This window comes from Dermochelys coriacea, chromosome 5, assembly GCF_009764565.3.
Source record: "Dermochelys coriacea isolate rDerCor1 chromosome 5, rDerCor1.pri.v4, whole genome shotgun sequence".
In the NCBI taxonomy this organism is placed as follows: domain Eukaryota; kingdom Metazoa; phylum Chordata; order Testudines; family Dermochelyidae; genus Dermochelys; species Dermochelys coriacea.
The window spans coordinates 107193719-107218163 of record NC_050072.1 but is presented as its reverse complement, the minus strand read 5'-3'; the positions used below and the strand labels follow the sequence as shown (position 1 = coordinate 107218163).

Below are 24445 nucleotides of genomic sequence, written 5' to 3'. Positions count from 1 at the left end.
GCTACATTTTTGACATTATGAAATTACGTTGTTTTGCAATTAAATAACACACTCATACATAGTACAAAATGTTTGCCCGCTGATCACAAAAAGCTATGCAATCTTAGTGGAGTTAGACCATATTAAAGCAAAAGAGTATTAATGGTGCAGACAGGTTGCATGCAAGTTACTCCACATTCGGATTGGAAGCACCTTCACCCTGACATGTAGTATGCCTGCTGATCGACCTCTGGATTTCACCTGAGTAAAGGTGAAGGTGGCACTGAGCTGTCATGTTACATAGTAGAGTTATGCTGACTCCACCTGCATTTATAGCTCCTCCTCCCCAATTTGCATATACACTTTCCAAAGTGTTCTAATAGCTCTTTGCTTTGTCTTCTCATGTATTTGTGTTTTTGTATTTCAAGACACACCACGTGCTTGGAGCACCTTTTCACTTCCAGTTACATGCATAATATAACTAACCACCTTAGCCAAAAAGGTTTGATTGAATGCTGACAATTACAGCAGATCTTGCGAGCCACCTATTAATGGATCTCATTCTTCTCTAGTCCTCTTATTGCCTCTTCATTCCCCTCCTCATGCCTGTGCACACTTTGAAAAATGCCAGTGGAGACATGTATATTTTACAAAGCTTGCCTCACCTAGATGTCTGAATACCACATGCACCAAAATGATATCTATATTATATACACTTACAAAGAAGTGTGTATGGAGTATACTTTTCAAAAGATACATGCATTTAAACTTCAGAATATACACATATACAGTACACCTGTTTTAAAGTGATTATGAATCTGTGTTTGTATTCCTGTGATTATAGATATCTTTGTCATGCCTATAACCCTCATCCTCCCCTCCCCCAACCTATTCAATGCACTACGCCTCCTTGAGGACTTTTGGATAAATTATATAGAGAATTATATTTGAGTCAGATTAGGGGATACCTTGCGATAAGTCAAAAAAGTGTTAGGAAAGCATTAAAAAGCAAATAATAGGGAAATAGTTATAACTCCGTATCTCCAAAAACATCCATGTATGATTTAGTCCAAACTTTCCAGAAAATTCTTTGCTAAGAATTTGGCACCTGCATTTGGCACCTGCAATTTCAGTTTCTTTGGTATAGTTTTGGTGAGAGGAAGGGAGAATTTTGGAAAGCTGGCTTCAGCTTTAACTGTGTGTACTAGCCAGCTCTCTGTAGCAATGTGTAAATATGGGAAGTAAGATTCGGGCACCAAATTCATTTTTGCTCATCTCTTAAGTCAAATTTTGAGTCTAAGGATCTGAATCTTAGAACAGCTAGTCCTGCAACCCAGAGTGGGAGGGGCAGTCTTGATCTGGTCCAAGAGGTGACTATATCTGAATTGCTCAGAAGAAGCAACCATAATGTAATTAAATTGAACATTCCTGACAGGGAGGAAATATCAAAGAAACCAACCAAAGTAGCATTTAAGTTCAAAAAGAGGAACTACACAAATATGAGGATGCTAGTTACATGGAAATTAACAGCAAGTGTCACAAGACTGAAATGTCTTGAAGCTGCATGGAAACTATTTAAAAACACCATAATAGAGGCTCAAACTAAATGTATACCACAAATAAAAAAAATAAAACCTAAGACCATCAAAAAATGCCACCATGGCTAAACAGAGTGAAAGAGGCAGTTAGAAGCAAAAACGTTTACAAATTGGATGCCAGATCCTACTGAGGAAAATAGAAAGGAGCATAAACTCTGGTAAGTCAAGTGTAAAAACATAATTAGGCCAAACAAGAATTTGAAGAGTAACTAGTGACAGACACAAAAACTAAGAGCAAAAATGTTAAATACATCTGAAGCAGAAAGTCTGCCAAACAAATAGTGGAGCCACTGGAAGGTCAACATGCTAAAGGAGCACACAAAGACAAAACATTGCAGAGAAGCTAACTGAATTCTTTGCATCAATCTTCCCTGCAGAGGAAGTGAGGGAATTTCTGACACCTGAGCCTTTCTTTTTAGGTGACAAAGCTGAGGAACTGTCCCAGATTGAGGTGTCAATAAAAGAGGTTTGGGAACAAATTGGTAAATTAAACAATAATAAGTCACCAAGACCAGATTGTATTTACCCATGAGTTATGAAGGAACTGTATAATGTGGTATGTAACATCGCTTAAATCAGCCTATGTACCAGATGACTGCAGGATAGCTAAAGCCACTCTGATTTTCTCACCCTTCCCTCCTCCTGCCCCCAAATAAAATGATTTTACAGGTGATCCTGACAATTCAGGCTGGAACCAGGCAAATTTGTTGAAAATATAGTAAAGAATAGTATTGTCAGACACATAGAGGAACACGATATGGTGAGGAAGAGTCAACATAGCTTTTGTAATGGGCAATCATCTTTGAGGGTGTCAACAAGCATGTGGACAAGGTGAACTAGTTGATATAGTGTACCTGGATGTTCAGAAAGTCTCTACAAGGTCCCATATTAGAGGCTCTTGAGCAAAATCATGCAATAAAAGGTAGGTCCTCTCATGAATCAGAAACTGGTTAAAAATAGGAAACAAGGGGTAGGACTAAATGGTCAGTTTTCATAATAGAGAGAAGTAAATAGCAGGGTCCCCCATGGATCTGTACTGTGACCTGTGCTGTTCAACGGATTTGTAAATGATCTATAAAAGGGGGTGGACAGTGAAATGGCAAAATTTGCTGATGGTACAACATTACTCAAGATAGTCAAGTCCAAAACTGACTGCAAAGAGTTACAAAATGATCTCACTAAACTGGGAGACTGGGTAAAAAAAATGGTAGATGAAATTCAGTGTTGATAAATGCAAAGTAATGTACGTTGGAAAACCTAATCCCAATTATACGAACAAAATGTTTGGAGCTAAATTATCTGTCAGCCCTCAAGAAAGAGATCTTGGAGTCATTGTGAATAGTTCTCTGAAAACATCTGCTCACTGTGCAGTGGCACTTACAAAACCACTTACAAAATGTTAGGAACCATTAGGAAAAGGATGTACAAAAAGACAGAAAATATCATAATGCCAAGATATAAATCCTTTGGATGCCCACACCTTGAATGACGTATACAGTTTTGGTCTCCTCATCTCAAAAAAGATATAAAAATGTTATTAAAGTTTAATGTAAAAAAATTATATAATACACAGATTAAGAAAAGTGTCTCAACTCCCAAAGTCCTGATGCAGCATGTATTAGACATAGGGTTAGTCTACACTGGCAACACTAAAGCGCTGCCTCTGCAGCCCTTTAACATGGCTTGTGTGGTCACGGTGGTGTTTTTTCACTCCCCTGAGCGTGAAAGTTGCAGCGCTGTAAATTGCCAGTGTAGACAAGCCCTTAATGTAAATCCTAGCTGAGTTATCTTACCAATTAGATGCATAGCTGATAAGGGGCCTAGACACACCACACACAAGATCCCTGGGGATCCATTTCACATGTGGCCTCATCTCCTATTGGAGTTAGTGGTAGTAGAAGCCATCCACATAAGAGCCACCTGTTGGGGTTGTGGCTAATCTGCTGATGTGCTTCCATCCCAACCCATTACTCCCTGTTCAGCACCACCTTGCTACCCCAACAGAGGGCACTGTGTGCCAGTGGAGGGCGGGGCGGTTAGGGCATAAGAAAAATGGTACAAATTTGCACATGGTTTTTACCTGTACAGTTGTACTTAGTTTTAGAAAATCAATCTCTATGCAGACAGGGTAACACACATTTATCAAATAAAATAACATGGATGTATGTTTAGAATCCCATTGTTATAGGAGTGAAAGAGCATCAAATAAAACTTTTCATTTCCTAGTACATGTCAAATAAAGTGAATTTCAACACTTACAGTTTTCTGAATGGCTATCCCTTTTTTTCTCTTGCTGCCTCAGTCAAGATACCCTTTGAGCTTTTCCTTTGTTCTACCCTGGAAATCCATGTAGTTGTGCATGCAGTTAACATTGCAGTCTACTCTTAAAAAGAAAGGAAGATTGACCTTTGGAGACCCACTGTGTCATCTCTTGGGCCTTGGAATTTTAAATATATTCCTGAATGGGGGCCCCTTATAGACCAGCTATCTTACATGCTGCACAGCCTTTTGTCCCAGGTACAAATTGACCCTTCTGTTCATTTGGATATCAGTGGTATATAGCCAGCTGTTTCCAGGGATGATACAACTCTCAGAAGCCTCTAGTGTCACAGCCAGAAGCCAACTTTCATCTGGAATTTTTGAGAACCAAGTCCAACTCCATGATGATATCCCATGAACAGAAATAGCATTTTAAAAAAAGGAAACTTTTGAAAACCTCAAAGGCCCTTTTATCAGGTGGGTGTTACCCTTATCTGAAAAGGGTATTTTGAAGCCTCAAAAGACATGTTTCTACTAGCTCGATAAAAGGATTCTCTTTTAAAGAAACAATAATTGTGGCAGTTAGTTTTCTTTCACTGGGTTAAATGAGAAGCTTTTAGAAGAAATGATTACATCCAATCAGCACTGGTTTAATCAGATTTGTAAGCCATCGGTGAGTAATTTTAAAAAGGGAAGAAAAAAGGAGGAGTACACTGTATTCATATTTTGTTGTTGTTAAGAGCTCATTTTAAGGTGAATAATCATACCAAATTAAACTCTGAATGCTCAGAAATGAGAAACTAATCTTTATTTTCTTTCTCCTGAAGAATTATTTCATTGTAGTAGTTCAGTTTCGGTAATGTTTAAAATGTTTTTAGGGGTGAGAAGATTCTGCTGACTTCTGAACAGTCATTTTAAACTCAGAGGGTCTGATTTTGAATTCACCAATGCTAGCATGCAGAAGGAGTACTTGCATTAAGTCACTGGGTCAAATCCTGGAATATATTTATGTGGCTCCACTGACTGTAGTGGAGTCAATGGACATACACTGATTTACACCATCCAAGGATCTGGTCCTGTAGAGTTAGAACACCTCAAATCCATTCTATCACTAAGTCAGGGAACAGTAGTTTGAGGGAGTGAGAAGGTCCCTGGCTTGCCCCTACTTATTCCCTGTAAATATAAATAATTTTCATTTAAATTAAAATTTGTGTTTATAGAATATATTTCTACTGGAGAAGCCTGGGTAACCTTCCCTTAAGTTATATATATTCATTTGTAATAAATATTCAGTAACTGTCCAGGCACGGAATATATAGTTCCCTGCTGTGGTGGTTTTGTGTTGGGTTTTTGTTTGTGGTGTGGGTTTTTTGGTTGTGTTTTTTGGGTTTGTGTTATTTTTAAATGTACTATGACAAGCTAGCTAGCTATTTCCCGAGGTTCAGACTCCAAGACTATTGCATGGCTTTCTCCCTCTAGGAATTTTACAAATTAATCTGTTTGTCTACAGCTATCTAATGAAGTAGATATACATGTATGTGCATGTATAAAATGTGTGTGTGTGTGTGTGTATGAATTCAATATATTTTACAGGAGGACTAGGGAAAAGGACAGGAGTTTCAGAGCTTAGAAAGAAAGCATAGGAATCACATTGTAAAGAATTTTTTATCAACAATCTTTTTCTTCGCTATTGGTGCAATCACATCCAGGCTATATGTCTTTTAAAATAGAGCTTGTGAGCCAAAAATGTGGCACTTAAGAGCTAATTCTCTCATTTTAGGCAGTGTTAATGAATTACAGAGAGTAATATCTGCCTGTCATACACTTTTTTCGAACAGAGAACAAACTCTCCCTAAAACTGCTTTAACAGTCATCAAGAGAAACTGTTCCATTGTCATTTCTTCCCCGTTAGTGTACTTAGAACAAATTCAACCCATTTAATCGTATGTCATCAGGCAGCAGTGAAAATGCAATTTGTTGTGAAATTTGGTTTTGCATTTGCTATTAGAAGCCAAATGTTCAGCTCTTTTGCAGCTCTCCACTGACCTTATCAAAGAACATGCTAGCTGAAGGACATCTGCAGCACTGATCACTCAGAAGGAAATAGAACAGCTGTGTTCATGACAACTGGAGTAGGCATGACGTCCATCAACAAATATCGGGGATATCTAAAACTGTTCACTTAGGAGGGTGCCCCCCAAAAAACCTGTTAAGTTGTAAATGAGAGTTCTCACTGATTGCCAGTTCAACCATTATTTTTCCAGTAAATGATAAACATTTTACATTCATATTCATTTGCCATGCTGTCATTCATCACCACAAAGTAGCTCTAGGTAAGAATTATAAGAGGATAAGCTGTTTGAGGAAAGCTAGACTCCCAAGAATCCTCTGATATGGGTACACCGGTTTCACTGTGCAAGCACATGAAAAATTTCATAGTGAAAAGAAATGTCTTTCTCTTTTGTTTTTAGGCATAGGAGTCAGTTAGTAAGAAAGTGTAGTAACAACACGTTATCGTCTTGAATCCTGTCTTTTTCAGTTTAATTTTCTTGATCGGCCCTAATACTGACTCCCATGTTCTGAGACATTTTTGTCGTCTTTATCTGTCACTTACCTTATATTCATGTTATGTTTGACTTTCACTGGTCTCATATCAATTCACAGAGATTAACATGTAACTAAATTGCGGTTTCTTTGCCCTGAATGCATTGGCCCAGCATTCCTTATGCTGTTCAGCTGAAAGTTATCTGAATTGCAGAATCTTGTTTTGGTCTGTTTCACTGATTGCCCCCCTGCAGAGAGAGAAATGAAGTGAAGAATTTTTCTGAGAGAGAAGTAATGCAGTTAAATATACCACTTTCATTGAGGCACTGATACTATAGGCAGAATTCTGTCAGTTACAATGCTATAAATCTAGAGAGACTCATTGGACTTGGCAGAGTTAGTCCAAATTTACAGTGGTGTAATGACCTTAGACACTAGTCCATGTCTGCCAATCTATAATTATGCTGGCTCCAACCATATGCTGATCTAAATAGTTCATATATTATTTTGAAGTAATTTGTATTGTTTGGATCATGACTGTATTCTTCTGCATCAGTATATTAGTATCAAAGACAGATCTTATGCATTGCCCTCAGATTGCCTGCCTCTCCAATGGACATTGCACTTGCTTACCTTTCCATGGATAACTGAAATTGTTTGCAACTCTGCTAGAGTTCAGGTGCACAGATGAAGGTACTTCTTTGTAATAGCATTTTCTCTTATGGTCCTATCTTAAAGTATCCAAGTCTCTTGGGTGCTAGTAGTCCATATTTAAGTACCTATACGGACATGATTCACAATTTACACTTCTCCCTACCACTGTGTCCTTACCTTGTTCTAATGTATTTAGTTCTTAGAGGGATATTGACTTAGTGCATGGGATCATATTATGCATACTTCAGGCTGAAGTCTATAGGCACAGTCTGGCAAGTTAAGGGCAGAAGGCCAATGGGGTTGCATAGGGCATTAAGTCAGGGCAGAACTTACCTTTATTTTTGAATCTCTATGACATATATACAATTTAAAAAAAACAAAAGCAGTACTTGTGGCACCTTAGAGATTAATAAATTATTTGAGCATAAGCTTCGTGAGCTACAGCTCACTCATCGGATGCATTTGGTGGAAAATACAGTGGGGAGATTTATATACACACACAGAGAACATGAAACAATGGGTTTTATCATACACACTGTAAGGAGAGTGATCACTTAAGATGAGCCATCACCAGCAGCGGGGGTGGGGGGAGGGAGGAGGAAAACCTTTCATGGTGACAAGCAAGGTAGGCTATTTCCAGCAGTTAACAGAACATCTGAGGAACAGTGGGGGTGGGGGTGGGGGGGGAGAAATAATATGGGGAAATAGTTTTACTTTGTGTATGACTCATCTATTCCCAGTCTCTATTCAAGCCTAAGTTAATTATATCCAGTTTGCAAATTAATTCCAATTCAGCAGTCTCTCCTTGGAGTATGTTTTTGAAGTTTTTTTGTTCCAGGATAGCCACCCTCAGGTCTGTAATCGAGTGACTGGAGAGATTGAAGTGTTCTCCGACTGGTTTTTGAATGTGATAATTCTTGACGTCTGATTTGTGTCTTTTTATTCTTTTATGTAGAGACCAATGTACATGTCAGAGGGGCATTGCTGGCACATGATGGCATATATCACATTGGTAGATGCGCAGGTGAATGAGGCCTCCTCTGATAGTGTGGCTGATGTGATTAGGCCCTATGATGGTGTCCCTGAATAGATATGTGGACAGAGTTGGCAACGGACTTTGTTGCAAGGATAGGTTCCTGGGTTAGTGGTTCTGTTGTGTGGTTGCTGATGAGTATTTGCTTCAGGTTGAGGGGCTGTCTGTAAGCAAGGACTGGCCTGTTTCCCAAGATCTGTGAGAGGGGATGGGTCGTCCTTCAGGATAGGTTGTAGATCCTTGATGATGCATTGGAGAGGTTTAGTTGGGGGCTGAAGGTGACGGCTAGTTGGTGGTTCTGTTATAGTGTTGGTAGGAATGTCTCTGTGGGTTATATGTTGGTCAGAGGTGTGTTGGAAATATTCCTGAGTCGGAGATGTCGAAAATACGATTCTAGGTCACCACAGAACTGTATCAGGTTCGTGGGGGTGGAAGGGCAAAAGAAGAGGCCCCGAGATAGGACAGATTCTTCTGCTGGGTTAAGAGTATAGTTGGATAGATTAACAAATATTGCTGGGTGGGTTACGGGAACCACTGTTGTGGCCACCTTGTTGGCATGTAGTAGTTTAGATAGCTTAGTGTCCTTTTGTCTTTAGTAGAGAAGCAAAGGTGTGTTGTAAATGCTTGTCTAGTTTTGTAAAGTCCAGCCACGAGGAAGTTTGTGTGGAAGGTTGGTTCTTTATGAGAGTATCCGTTTTGAGAGCTCATCTTTAATTTTCCCCCTGTTTCTGTAGAGGATGTTGATCAGGTGGTTCCGCAGTTTCTTTGAGAGTATGTGGCACAAGCTGTCAGCATATATACAATTGTAAGCATCTAGCACACTATGTTATCTTTTTAACGTTACATTATACAGGATTTGTTCCAGTTGTATACAATGTAAAATTAAGAAAGATACAGATTTAAGATTATATAATCTCTCACCACACCCAACTCCCGTTGCACAAATGGGGTGAATACATCCTTGTGTTAAAAGTGATCTCTTTTGTATTCATCTAGACAAGGGTGGTAGGTTTGTAGAAATTTTGGTGGTGCCTAGAACCCGCCCCCTAAACTCCACCCCCCCACCTGCTTAAGGCTCTGGGAGGGAATTTGGGTGATGGGAGGTGGTCTGGGGTGCAGGCCCTGGGCTGAGGAAGGGGATTGGGGTGCAGGCTCTGGGAGGGAGTTTGGATGCAGAAGGGGTGATAGATTGGGCTCTGGGAGGGAGTTTGGGTGGGGAGGGAGTCTGGGATGCAGGCTCTGGGATGGAGTTTGGGTGCAGAGGGGGATCCTGGCACACAGTTTGGGAATGGGAGGGGTCCTGGCTCTGGGAGGGAGTTTGAGGGTGGGAGGGGGTGCAAGGGTGCGGGCTGTGAGGTGGGGCTGGGGATGAGGGGTCCATGATGCAGGAAGGGGCTTAGGGCTAGAGCAGAGAGTAGGGGTACAGGGGGATGAGGGCTCTGGAGTAGTGGCAGGGCTGGGAGGAGTTTGGGGTGCAGACAGGCTTCCCCAGGGCTGTGGCCAGAGAGGAGGACTCTCCTCAGCCCTCTCCCTGCCATCAGCAGTGGCTCTGGGAGTGCTCCTAGGGCCCCTATCAGGTCCAGGAAGCCCCCTTGCCTCCCTTGTGGTGCGTGTGGGTGGTGGGGAGAGGCTGCCGTCTCGTGTGTGCCTCCTTCCCTGCTGCTGCTGCTGCCCCTCACTATAGCCTCACTGAGGGATGGGGCTGCCCCTTGCCCAGCGTGGGGCAGGAGCAGTGACTGTGGGCAGGGGGGCCTGTGCTGTGGAGGGTCCCACCAGAAAAAGGAAGGGTTGAGGCAGAAGAGCAGTGGCAGGGGCAGTCTGCCCTGCCACTAGTGGATGGCGAGCACTAGAACCCTGTGGAGGCAGTTGATGCCCAGAGCCAGAATAACAGAGACAACAGTGCCATCCAGCAGTGGAGCTGCAGGGGAGAGGCGGAGACGCTCCAGGGGCCTGCACAAGTGGGGGCTGGGGGAGTGCAGGGGTGTGGCAGGCAAGTCCCGGGGAAGAGACCCAGCCCCAAAACATTGGTGGAGACCAGGTCCCCGGGCCCGGAATATTGCGGGAGCCCTGCACCACGGGCCATACAACTCGCTGCTCCTGCATCTAGAGGTTGGCTGTGCCACTTCTCACCCCTAGTGAGCACTCTGTGGGGGGAGGTAGTATGGAGCCTCTCCCTACCCTGCTGCTGGATGGCATGCCACCCAGAGGAAGCAACTCGATTTCCCCCAAGGAAAAAATTCAAGAAAGGGGGGCCACCCAAATACTAAAAAAAAACCCTGTTTCAATTCAGAAATAAAACTCTCTCTGACTGCACACCCCTAGTTGTCACCTACCACCCCACACAGGTACCCAATTATGGGGTATTATCAAACTATAATAACCATACTCAGTGAGGTACCCATCCTGAAGAAATCTTTCCTGAACCCCTCTTATAAGCTTAACACAACTCCCAACCTCCAACGCATCATCAGAAGCAAGCTCCCCACAGACCAGGACATACCAACTCAAAGGCAGCACCAGACCCTGCCACAACAGATGCAAAACTGCAAACATATTTTCCACTGCTACAATGATCAACACCCCCCACAACACACATTTAATGGGTCCTGCAACATGTGCTGTACTAACTCATCCAGTGTACTAAATGCCCAAACAACAACAAAGTGGTGAAACAAGACAATCACTCACCAGGAACAATAATAAAAAAGAAAAGACTCCATCACCTGTGAGGTGAACCTTTTTCATAAAGCAATGCTTTATATCTGACCTATCAGTCCTTCATCCTCAAGGAAACATTCCAACACTTTCAAAAGATTACCCTGGAGCTTAAGTTCAGAACTTTGCTAGACACTAAAAATCATGGTCTGTATAAAGACCCTGGATTTATGGCTTATTACCACAATCTGTAACCACAAACTTTCCCCATTGTGTCCTATGACTACAGGGGTGTTAACAGGCCACTTCACCTTGAATAGTCCCTTAGAATATGTGCTAACTACTTATGCTAAACTATCTGTTTGATCATGTATGTATCTGTGTCACTCTTAGTACCACTCCCATACCTGAAGCAGAGCTTTGTGTAGCTGGAATGGTTGTTTCTCACCAACAGAAGTTGGTCCATATAAACTGGTCGCTCTCCTTATAGTGGGTATGGCAACACCCATCTTTTCATGGTGTGTGTTGTGTGTATATAGGATATTATAATCTCCCTACTGTATTTTTCACTGCATGTATCCAATGAAGTGGGTTTTAACCCACAAAGCTTATGCTCAAATAATTTGTTAGTCTCTAAGGTACCACAAGTACTCCTCATTCTTTTCACCCACCTTGTCTCTCTAATAACCTAGCCTTTGGCTTTTACAGCTGCTACACAAGAGACAGTAGGGCAAGATGTCTTAATTAAAATGTGTTTACCTTGTATATCGCCATGAAAACAAAAATTGATTGACCCTCATTTGGAAGCAACAAGACTTTTCCTACCTGCTGTTAGTAAGTTAAAGGGCTATTCAGTATAATTCAAGAAGAATTTTCTTCCTTCCATTTTAAATAAATTATTTTTAATCTCACTGGTTCCAATTTACTGTAAGCAAAACAGCAGATTACTGTGTTTTTAATATGAGTTATTAAGTTCTCATTAGACTAAATTACCACCCTTAGAGATCTACAAAACTACTCTGAGTCATTTGAATATTTCAATAACTATGTACATCACCTGTTCTTAAATACCATTGATACTGTTAAGATTTGCACTACAACCGTTTTCCTCCAGAAATTTAGGTCAGATTACACCACATCATTTACCATATGGATCAATATGCTTTCACAAAAATTGTTTTCCCTTTTAAGTGTCTCTCTTATGTTGCGTTACAGTATTAATTAGATTCCGTATGATTAGTGATGGGTGAACCTCAAAAGGTTGAAAGATTGAGTTCTGTGTTGCTTAGCCCTTGAGCATATCCAAGTTTATTTTGAGCACGTTAGACTTGATATCAGGCTTGAAGTATCAAGGAATCAGATACTTTTAAAAAAGAGATTTCCACAGTTTCCCAATTTCAACATGTCCAGAAATGCTTCAGGAACACCCTTTCTTGCCATATTTCAGTAGTTCTATTCCTGGGCCATCCAAAGTGCAGAACTGATAAATAATATAAAGTAAACCAACTTCTCTGCACCTTAGATCAGAAAGTTTGATTTGAGTTTTGATCAATGGTTTTTGTCAGTACTTGTGACAGGTTTGCCTATCCCTAACAGGGACGTGTAGTTGCTTCCCTGGCTCTTACTGATGGTTACTAAATGTTCAGGAAAAAGAAAAGGAGTACTTGTGGCACCTTAGAGACAAACAAATTTATTTGAGCATAAGCTTTCGTGAGCTACAGCTCACAAAAGCTTATGCTCAAATAAATTCTCACAAAAGCGTATGCTCAAATAAATTTGTTAGTCTCTAAGGTGCCACAAGTCCTCCTTTTCTTTTTGTGAATACAGACTAACACGGCTGCTACTCTGTAACGGTTCAGGAGTAAATTTTGTCTGCCTGGTCCTTTCATTTCTCATTCCATATTGAGAGATCTCTGAAGTCCTATATACTTTAATCTTTTTGTAAATACCATCTTCCAAGCTAGGAGGAGAATAGAATGGTGACACAATGAGCACTGTTAGTTTTACAGTGAGTTATTGTCTAGTAACACGCATAATGACAGGTTTCAGAGTAGCAGCCGTGTTAGTCTGTATTCGCAAAAAAGAAAAGGAGTACTTGTGGCACCTTAGAGACTAACAAATTTATTTGAGCATAAGCTTTCGTGAGCTATGGCTCACTTCATCGGATGCATTTGGTGGAAAATACTGAGGGGAGATTGATATACACACACAGAGAACATGAAACAATGGGTTTTATCATACATACTGTAAGGAGAGTGATCACTTAAGATGAGCCATCACCAGCAGCAGGGAGGGAGGGAGGAAAACCTTTCATGGTGACAAGCAAGGTAGGCTATTTGCAGCAGTTAACAAGAACATCTGAGGAACAGTGGGGGGTGGGGTGGGGTAGGGGGGAGAAATAACATGGGGAAATAGTTTTACTTTCTGTAATGACTCATCCATTCCCAGTCTCTATTCAAGCCTAAGTTAATTGTATCCAGTTTGCAAATTAATTCCAATTCCGTAGTCTCTCCTTGGAGTCTGTTTTTGAAATTTTTTTGTTGAAGAATAGCCACCCTCAGGTCTGTAATCGAGTGACCGAAGAGATTGAAGTGTTCTCCGACTGGTTTTTGAATGTTATAATTCTTGACGTCTGATTTGTGTCCATTTATTCTTTTACGTAGAGACTGTCCAGTTTGACCAATGTACATAGCAGAGGGGCATTGCTGGCACATGATGGCATATATCACATTGGTAGATGCGCAGGTGAACGAGCCTCCTCTGATAGTGTGGCTGATGTGATTAGGCCCTATGATGGTGTCCCCTGAATAGATATGTGGACAGAGTTCGCAACGGGCTTTGTTGCAAGGATAGGTTCCTGGGTTAGTGGTTCTGTTGTGTGTAGTTGCTGGTGAGTATTTGCTTCAGATTGGGGGGCTGTCTGTAAGCAAGGACTGGCCTGTCTCCCAAGATCTGTGAGAGTGATGGGTCGTCCTTCAGGATGGGTTGTAGATCCTTTTCAAAAACAGACTCCAAGGAGAGACAGCGGAATTGGAATTAATTTGCAAACTGGATACAATTAACTTAGGCTTGAATAGAGACTGGGAATGGATGAGTCATTACACAAAGTAAAACTATTTCCCCATGTTATTTCTCCCCCCCACCCCACCCCCACTGTTCCTCAGATGTTCTTGTTAACTGCTGGAAATAGCCTACCTTGCTTGTCACCATGAAAGGTTTTCCTCCCTCCCCCCCTGCTGCTGGTGATGGCTTATCTTAAGTGATCACTCTCCTTACAGTATGTATGATAAAACCCATTGTTTCATGTTCTCTGTGTGTGTATATCAATCTCCCCTCTGTATTTTCCACCAAATGCATCCGATGAAGTGAGCTGTAGCTCACGAAAGCTTATGCTCAAATAATTTGTTAGTCTCTAAGGTGCCACAAGTATTTCTTTTCTTTTGTCTAGTAACAAAAACAAAATGTACAGGAGTACTTGTGGCACCTTAGAGACTAAAAAATTTATTTGAGCATAAGCTTTCGTGGGCTACAGCCCACTTCATCGGATGCATAGAATGGAACATATAGTAAGAAGATGTATATATATGTACATACAGAGAACATGAAAAGGTCGTGTAAGAGGCTAATTAATTAAGATAAGCTATTATCAGCAGGAGAAAAAAAGTTTTGTAGTGATAATGAAGATGGCCCATTTAGACAGTTGACAAGAAGGTGTGAAGTATCAGCCGGGTAGTCATGTTACACTTCATTGGATGCAAGAAGGTGTGAGGATACTTAACATGGGGAAATAGATTCAATTACACATATTGAATCTATTTCCCCATGTTAAGTATCCTCACACCTTCTTGTCAACTGTCTAAATGGGCCATCTTGATTATCACTACAAAAGTTTTTTTTCTTCTGCTGATAATAGCTCATCTTAATTAATTAGCCTCTTACTCCACCTTTTCATGTTCTCTGTGTATGTATATATATATATCTTCTTACTTTATGTTCCCTTCTATGCCTCCGATGAAGTGGGCTGTAGCCCATGAAAGCTTATGCTCAAATAAATTTGTTAGTTTCTAAGGTGCCACAAGTACTCCTGTTTTTTTTTTTTTGTGGATACAGACGAACACGGCTGCCACTCTGAAACCTGTCTGGTAACAATTGTTTACTGGGGAGCTATTGCAAGATACTTTTTGGTAACTTCTTTTATGATTTTATTTTTACACTAGTACATATTTAATACAGACAAAACTTACAACTGCCCTATTGTGTGTGTGTTTTCTCTTTGGGAATTATAGTTGGAACACTTCGTTCTTTTCTGCAGAGGAACTAACCTGCATGTTAGTTATAAACACCATAGGATTCTTGGAATAAAATGGAATATAAAAATCAATACAAAGTCTAGTCTTAGTCTGAACTAGTTTCCTGTTATTTGTCAAACCTGATAATATGTTGCTACTTTGTGGGGGCCTTGTATGTGTTAATATTTTTTATTTTGTTTTTAGAAAGCAAAGGGGAAAAGGAGATGCAGAAAGTTAGCTGTATTATCCTGTTTTTTTGTTGCATTAGGACAGCTGTTAGAATGCATATTGGGCATCTTGATGGAAAAGTCCTAGAAAATTTCACGGAAAATTAGACTTTTCTAAAGTTTCCATCCCATAGAGCCTAGCAGAAAATTATATCTCTGCTGTAGAATTAATAAGTTTGTTCAAAATAACCTCTAGAATGGATAGAACAGCATATTAAATTCTTTTACTTTTAGACTAATTTCTATAGAACCACACTAACATTATCTAGAACCATATTGCTTTCAGCACTGTTAATTCATAAGGATTGTTTTTGTAACCTAAAAATAAAACATAGGCTAAAACACCTTGAGGATCGATAGCATAGCAAACCCCAAGATCAGTGACCTAATTTTTCTTATTCTCTTTACTCTTCACAGCACCAGATTACTTCTACACAATAGCAGCATAGTTAATTGCATATGTTTGGCCCATTTATTGTGTTCTGCAAAACTGCATATATTGACTCAGGCACTGCTTAAAGTTGAGTACAAATGTAAGTGCTTTGCTGAAACAGGTTCTTTGTGCAGTGTATATACTGAAGGGAGTATGCATTTTAGGCAATTTTCTCCATGTAGGTGACTCACTGTCTCTTTGAATAATAACTTCCTATCTTCTTGGTGTAGGCCTGGCTTGACATGAGTAATTAGGCATGGATGAGGACTCATTTTTGGGGAGACAGGATTAGGGAGGTAAATGGACCAGCAGGCTGGAAACAGAATGTCTGCACTAGCTCAGATAAGTGAGAACACTCAGGAAACAATTTACAATGGACAGGACAACAATGGATAAGATAAGTCAGGAATGTAAAGATGAGGTAAAAAGTAAGATTTATTGACACTAGCACTTTTGTCGGCAAAACTTTGGTCGGTCAGGGGCTTGGAAAAAAAACCCACTCCTGACTGACAGAAGTTTCTCCAGCAAAAGTGCTAGTGTGGACAGTGCTATGTCAGAGGGAGACGTAGCTACTGCCGCTTGCTGGGGGTGGTTTAATTATGCTGGCAGGCGAGCTCTCTCCTGTCAGTATACAACAGCTACATACGAGACCTTACATTGGCACAGGTACAAGCAGTACATAGTGTAGACGTAGCCTGAGTTGTACATGGAAAGAGTATGGACAGAGCATGCTGGACAGAGATTGGTTCTACAAAGTAAACAAGCCAATCCCAGAATGTGTAATGCAATGTAATGTTTATAAAGGAAGAGATATGTTGTGAAACTTTGGATGTGTGGTGTGCCCTGTAGACAGTGCCCCACAATTGAGCCTAATCAACTCAAGAGTAGTTTGATGATATGCCAATAAAGAAATCCCAGTGATTAATTCAGAGTTAAGCTGAGTTCTTGGGAGCCAAATGGATGAGGTGTCAGAAGCTACTGAGTTGATAAGGTCTCCAAAGCCACCCCACCATGGGGATGCATAAATGATGATTCAGTATGCCAAGTTCACCCCTTTCTCTGTCACCAAAATACATATTTTCAAATCTGTTTACCTTCTTATGAATGGAAACAAGCTACAGACAATGAATGATTTCATATATATTCATCTTCTGTAGCTCATTTCTACTAAGAAAGAGGTAAACAGAAAATTATAAAAAGCACTGTTGCTATTGTATACAGTAGTGTTGTAGCTGTGTTGGTTCCAGAATATTAGAGAGATTAGGTGGGTGAGGTAATATCTTTTATTGGACCTACTTCCATTTGTGTAGTCTCTCTCCCAACAGAAGTTGGTCCAATAGAAGATGTTAACTGTTGATATTGATTTATTTATATTTTTGGCATTATCAAGCAAACCTTAGTTAACACATGGCTTTTATTTTGGGGTTTATTTTGTGATATTTAAGGGTAAAACCAATCTTGTATACAGCCACCAGGTCTTTATAAAATCATTTCTATTTCCTATCTTTCTTGACCACATTTGGTCTCCACTATTGCTTGTTTCTGCAATCATTCTTCTCTCTCTCCCCCCTTTCCCCTGCCCCAATCTTTTTGCTACTGCTAAATGCATGGCAGACTGTGACAGCATGGCACATTTTCGTACAAGAATGATCCTTTAATGCTGGCAGTGGTCTTAGTAGGATAAGCCATTTCAATGATAATATCATCCTCCATTCATTATGTATTTTCCCTCCCCTCCTCTAATGAACTGTTGCCACTTCAGAGAGTTCTACTCTTCCAAATGTCTTGCATGAATTTGCATATGGTATAAGATTTGTGATATAGAATATTCCTTACTGAAAAATAGGATGATATTAAACTATGGAACCTTTTAATCACTGTATAATCTGTTAAACTACCATGTGTGAATGAGATAAATTGAGGTCTGAACTTATTCCATTCTGTATACCATAACAATTTATCTCTTGTAGTGATACAATCACTGAAAATGAAAGATGAACAGATATACAAATAACTATTCTCCAGTTGTACAGTACATGTGAGGTGCTTTCAGACAATCTACATACCAGTAGGGAGTGCAATGGGGAATGTATGTGCAGACCCCATGGGCTTTGTCATTCAAGAAATACTGTCTCAGAGAGGAAAAGATATTTTAGGAAACAGTAACAATACCAAGTAATTTAGTATCTCTGGAACTGAGAATTATTCTGGGATGTACAATTTTTAAGGTAATATTTGTAGGAATGCTACAGTAAATGCAGAGTAGCCAGAGGTGCTGGAACTAGGCGTGCTGGGGTTGCTGCCACACCCCTTGGCTTGAAGTCGTTTACAGTTTGGTTCTATGGCTCTCAGCACCCTCATTGTACAAAATTGTTCCAGCATCCTTAATAGTAGCACTCTCTACAAATAGATAACGTGGTCATAACTGTTCTGCCAGGTTGGAGGTTTATTATTTATATTTCAGTAGCATCTAGAAGCCCCAGCTAGGGAGCAGGGGACAGATTTATTGAGGTATCTAGGGCATCTAAACATGCAGATCGCTGCTAAGTGGGATTTACAGAAGTGTCTAAACAGGTTAGACACCTAGACTGCTAAGGGACTTTGCAATTCCTACTCAGTGCCTATCTGAGTGTTTAGGCACCTAAATACCTTTGGAAAGTTAGTCCTAGGACCCCCATTATACTAAATGCAGACACAGAACAAAAACACAATCCCTCTGTGTTAATACTGTCCCCTAAGTAGTGTAAGGGACAAGACATATGAATAGAAATCCTGAAAGTTCCAATAGGAATGCTAAAAGCTTTGAGTCAGGTTAATAAAAACACATACAGTAGTTGTTCACTGCTGCTCATTTATATTTGGGGAGTTTTGTGTCACTAGTTTTGTCACTCAGCAGCTGGACCTCACAGCCTAGAAAATGCTCTCAGATTTGGGAAAACTACTCACCATGTTGTACCTTAAAAGACTGAAGACTGGCATTGTGCATGTTTAATCAGATTGTACACACATCTGTGCTCTGCAATACAGCTTATTTGGGGAAAGTATGCACCCTGTCACTTCCTATTGATCAGGAGATAAATAGAAATAGGACAAGTCCACTGGATCACTGAGTCTAAGCATCAGGCTAAAGAAAGGAATAAAGCCCTGAAACATTTCATTTCCTCATACAATATTTCTTCACCTGTTGTCAATTTATTCTTAATTAAAAAATGTATAAGCAAATATATTTACCACTTTGAATTAGACCATTATTTCATATGTGGTCTCTTGTAAAACAAAGCCCTCAGTCATGTTATATTGTCCCCCCCTTTAACCATTCTGGTCTCAAAGGCCCCTACCCTGATTCACTTTCCTAATTTAAAACCAGTCAATAATTCCTCAGCTGTTTTAGAGTTGAGTAATCCCAAAGTAATCTTATTGCATCCACATTTCTCCCAGCCTCTAGTGTCTTGATGTACAAGAGCACTGGGAAACGAAGCAAGTTCTCCAGCAACACAATACAGGCAGTTAAACTAGGCTTGTTGACCTGGAACACTGGCAAGGTTTTTGTTAGTCAGGTGTTAAGACTACGGTTTTTTAGACCTATGATTAGGTTCACTTCCAATTTTTCAAGGTGAGTACATAATGAGTTCATATGCCATATTGCTTTGAATCTGCAAAATTTGTTTTCTGGCGCTATAGATGCAGTTAGAGCTAGAGGCATCCTTTTGCAGCTTAACAAGATTGGTAGAGCTAATTCAAACTCTGAGTTCAGTCAACGACACCCTACAGCACGGTCACTTAGAATGGTTCAGCTTGCTTCCTTCTCTTTGACAGGCAGGTATGTGGGAGAAAGCTGTAGTCCTACCATCTCTTGCCGTCTTGGGAGAAATTTGCACCACCAGAATAAACAAAGAGAGCAGTGCCTAGGCTAACCAGAGTGCCAGAATTGTGATTGTCCTTGGCTCTTGTGTGTGAGATGTAGGAGGCAAGAGGAAAAAACCCTTTTGTGGACCCTTCTTTCCACCGCTGCACATGTGGAAGGGCCAGGTGAATCTAGCCTTAAATAGGCTGAGAGGCACACACAGCTAATAGATAGCAGGGTTCTTTTGCTAACCCACTCTGTCAGCCGTGTTGGAATCCTGCAGGTAACCGCTGATGGATTCCTCCTGAATCAGTATAACTGGTGTAACTTGTTAACTCCACCCTGTATATAAAGAAAGTGTCCTAGACTCTAGATGGATAGGGTCTACACTGGACAACCCTCCTTGAGGTAGTCAAGGTAAAGGAGAAAAATTTGATTTGGAGCATATTATATTATTGTTGTTTTCTTTGTAAATAAACCTAAGCCCAGAAAGAATCTGTTTTTTGTTACCCAATCTGGACAGTGTTTTCAAAGAGGATGGAAAAGGTATATCTGCTCTCAGAGCTTCTTGTCTGTACCGTCCCTCTGCCTCACTCCTCACCTGATGTTCAGCTCTTCATTAGTTCCGAGTAGTTCATAGGGCAAGAATTTCAAAAATGGCTCCCTAAAAATGCTGAGCACCCACAGTTCCTAATGAAGTCTGTAAGAGTGGCGGGTGTTGATCCCCTCTGAGGATTTGGTATCTAACTATGGATTAATGTACCCAACTTTAGGCTCCCACATTTGAAAATGTGTACATTTAAAATTTATGTAATAGTGGAAGAGTAGAAGCAAATTACATAAAATGTCTCTCCTTGTGATTATCAGCTGGCTGTTCTAAGGTTCTTTGGGCCTCCTGTCATGCTGGATGGAGCTTCTTGCTTTATTTGATGATGATGTTGATCATTGTCTTGTGCATTTCATCTGTAGGCTCTTTTCAGGATGATCTATAATCAGACTAGTGTCATTTAATAGAGGATGTGAATCAACTGACTAAGCTCCCTTAGTTATGTCAGACTTGGTTGTTTCTTACACATGGCCATTAGATGTGGGCAAAGGCAGTCTGACCATGACATAAGGCACCTGGATGTTTTATGAATAGAGCACTAATACAAGTCTATATTAGTGAGATGAAATTCCCTTGAAATCCCCTTCAGTGCTTGTGTCTTCCAGAAGAATTATAATAATGACTTCCATATTCAATTAACCTCTTTTAAAGTATTGTATTAGTGATTGTGGGTCATCTCAATGAGGATGAAATTGGCGCACGCAGAGCAGAGGGAAGCTATGAAGTCAAAATAGCACAAGTTGCAAATTCAATCAGAAAATCACTGATAAAAGTACTTCAAAGTCTCTGTGTCAAGAAAGAAGGCATCCATTAGCATAATTATTAATTTCGTTTCAAGATGTGAAACTCAGACTAATAAGGATGGGGATGACTTAGGGAATGGTCATATTACTGACTTCTGTGGATTTTTAACCAACTTTAAAGAATCAAATGGCTGATCCTACGAGTCCTGTGTCTCTCCCGCTCTGCCCAGTGAGGTAAGGAGCTACATACCTTCCTTATAGTGCCCTGGAGTCAGTGTCCATGAAAGAATTGGCAGCAGCTGTGAAAATTGTGCCCTGTGCCAGTAAATTTGAACACACAATGGTTGGTAATTCTTATTTCACGTAGCTTTCCTGTTCAGGATTCCGCACAGAGAAGTAGATGCCATGTAACTACCTAACAAGTATGTTACTTCAGAGTTCAACAGGTCATTTTTAATGGCTTTAATTTTCACATAATAAAACTGTTGTGTGCTTTCTTCCCCCCCACCCTCCAAAAGTTCAGTTTATATCAGGATTTTCCCATCCCATTGTCTGGAAACAGCTGAGAGTTTACTCCTATGGTTGCTACTGTCCTATTCAGCTTAGTCTGGTTCTCTGGCTTTAATGGAATATCTTAGACTCCCTGTTTCATTCCTACACTGAGGGGAAATGAATCATACATTTGAAAAAGATTAGTGATCTCAGATCTATCATGATTTGGATTCATAAGAGTTATTTGCTTTTTATATATATTTTTAAATGCCAAAAAATTAGAGAGATTAGAGAGACTATTACAATAAAAAACCCTCAATAATAATAATAATAATGGGGATTTCAGTTATCTCCATATTGACTGGGTACATGTCACCTCAGGACAGAATGCAGAGATAAAGTTTCTTGACACCTTAAATGACTGCTTCTTGGAGCAGCTGGTCCTGGAACCCACCAGAAGAGAGGCAATTCTTGATTTAGTCCTAAGTGGAGCTTTGGATCTGGTCCAAGAGGTGAGTATAGCTGGACCTCTTGGTAGTAGTGACCATAATATAATTAAATTTAATATCCCTGTGGCAGGAAAAACACCACAGCAACCCAACACTGTAGCATTTAATTTCAGAAAGCAGAACCACACAAAAATGAGGAGGTTAATTAAATAGATACAGTGCCAAAAGTGAAATCTCTGCAAGCTGCATGGAAACTTTTTAAAGACACCATAATAGAAGCTCAATTTAAATGTATACCCCAAATTAAAAAACATAGTAAGAGAACCAAAAAAGAGCCACCGTGGCTAACCAACAAAGTAAAGGAAGCAGTGAGAAGCAAAAAGGCATCCTTTAAAAAGTGGAAGTTAAATCTTAGGGAGGAAAATAGAAAGGGGCATAAACACTAGCAAATGAAATGTAAAAATACAATTAGGAAGGCCAAAAAAGAATTTGACGAACAGTTAGCCAAAGACTCAACAATTAAGAGCAATTTTTTTTTAATGACAGGTTTCAGAGTAGCAACCGTGTTAGTCTGTATCCACAAAAAGAAAAGGAGGACTTGTGGCACCTTAGAGACTAACAAATTTATTTGAGCATAAGTTTCATGAGCTACAGCTGATGAAGTGAGCTGTAGCTCATGAAAGCTTATGCTCAAATAAATTTGTTAGTGTCTAAGGTGCCACAGGTCCTTCTTTTCTCTCTTTTTTTTTTTTTTAAGTACATCAGAATCAGGAAGCCTGCTAAACAACCAGTGGGGCTACTGGATGATTGAGGCGCAAAGGGAGCACTCAAGGACCATAAGACCATTGCGGAGAAAAAAAATGAATTCTTTGCATTGGTCTTCACAGCTGAGAACATGAAGGAAATTCCCAAACCTGAGCCATTCTTTTTAGGTGACAGATCTGAGGAACTGTCCCAGATTGAGGTATCCTTAGAGAAGGTTTTGGAACAAATTGATAAATTAAACAGCAATAAGTCGTCAGGACCAGATGGTATTCACCCAAGAGTTCTGAAAGAACTCAAATGTGAAATTGCAGAACTACTAACCGTAGCCTGTAACCTATCATTTAAATCAGCTTCTGTACCAGATGACTGGAGGTTAGCTAATGTGACACCAATATTTAAAAGGACTCCAGAAGTGATCCTGGCAATGTAAGGCCTGTAAGCCTGATTTCAGTACCAGGCAAACTGGTTGAAACTATAATAAAGAACAATATTGTCAGACAGATGAACATCATTTGCTGAGGAAGAGTCAACGTGGTTTTAATAATGGGAAATCATGCCTCCCCAATCTACTAGAATTCTTTGAGGGGGTCAACAAGCATGTGGACCAAGGGGATCCAGTGGATATAATGTACTTAGATTTTCAGAAAGCCTTTGACAAGGTCCCTCACCAAAAGTTCTTAAACAAAGTAAGCTGTCATGGGATAAGAGGGAAGGTGCTCTCATGGATTGGTAACTGATTAAAAGATAGGAAACAAAGGGTAGGTATAAATGGTCAGTTTTCAGAATGAAGAGAGGTAAATAAGGGTGCCCTCAGGGGTCTGTTCTGGGACCAGTCCTATTCAACTTATTCATAAATGATCTGGAATAAGGGGTAAACAGTGAGTCGGCAAAAATTATAGATGATACAAAATTACTAAAGATAGTTAAAACCCAGACAGACTGTGAAGAGCTACAAAAGGATCTCTCAAAACTGGCTGACTGGGCAATAAAATGACAGATGAAATTTAATGTTAATAAATGCAAAGTAATGCACATTGGAAAGCATAATCCCAACTACACATATAAATGATGGGGTCTAAATTATCTGTTACCACTCAAGAAAGAGATTTTGGAGTCATTGTGGATAGTTCTCTGAAAACATCCACTCAATGTACAGCAGCAGTGAAAAAAAGCAAACAGAATGCTGGGAATAATTGAGAAGGGGATAGAAAATAGGATAGGAAGTATCATGTTGCCTCTACATAAATCCACGGTACGTCCACATCTTGAATACTGTGTGCAGATGTGGTCGCCCCATCTCAAAAAAGTTATACTGGAATTGGAAAAGGTTCAGAAAAGGGAAACAAAAATTATTAGGGGTGTGGAACGTCTTCCGTATGAGGAAAGATTAATAAGACTGGGACTTTTTGGTTGGAAAAGAGACAGCTAAGGGGAGATATGATTGAGGTTTATAAAATCTGACTGGTGTAGAGAAAGTAGATAAGGAAGTATTGTTTACTACTTCTCATAATGCAAGAACTAGGGGTCACCAAATGAAATTAATAGGCAGAAGGTTTAAAACAAATAAAAGGAAGTATTTCTTCACACAACGCACAGTCAACCTGTGGAACTCCTTGCCAGAGGATTTTGTGAAGGCCAAGACCATAACAGGGTTCAAAAAAGAATTAGATAAATTCAAACTAGATAGGTCCATTAATGGCTGTTAGCCAGGATGGGCAGGAATGGTGTCCCTAGCCTCTGTTTGCCAGAAGCTGGGAATGAGCGAAAAGGAATGGATCACTTGAGGAGTACCTGTTCTGTTCATTCCCTATGAGGACCTGGCATTGGCCACTGTCTGAAGACAGGATATTGGGCTAGGTGGACCTTTGGTCTGA

The 24445-nt window shown here is 40.2% G+C and overlaps 1 protein-coding gene across 48 annotated transcripts in view; it reads left to right on the top strand.

The window, feature by feature from the left end:
* The window catches only part of PTPRD (protein tyrosine phosphatase receptor type D), a 1712576-nt gene that overhangs the window by 928212 nt on the left and 759919 nt on the right, over window positions 1-24445 (top strand). The window lies entirely within an intron of this gene.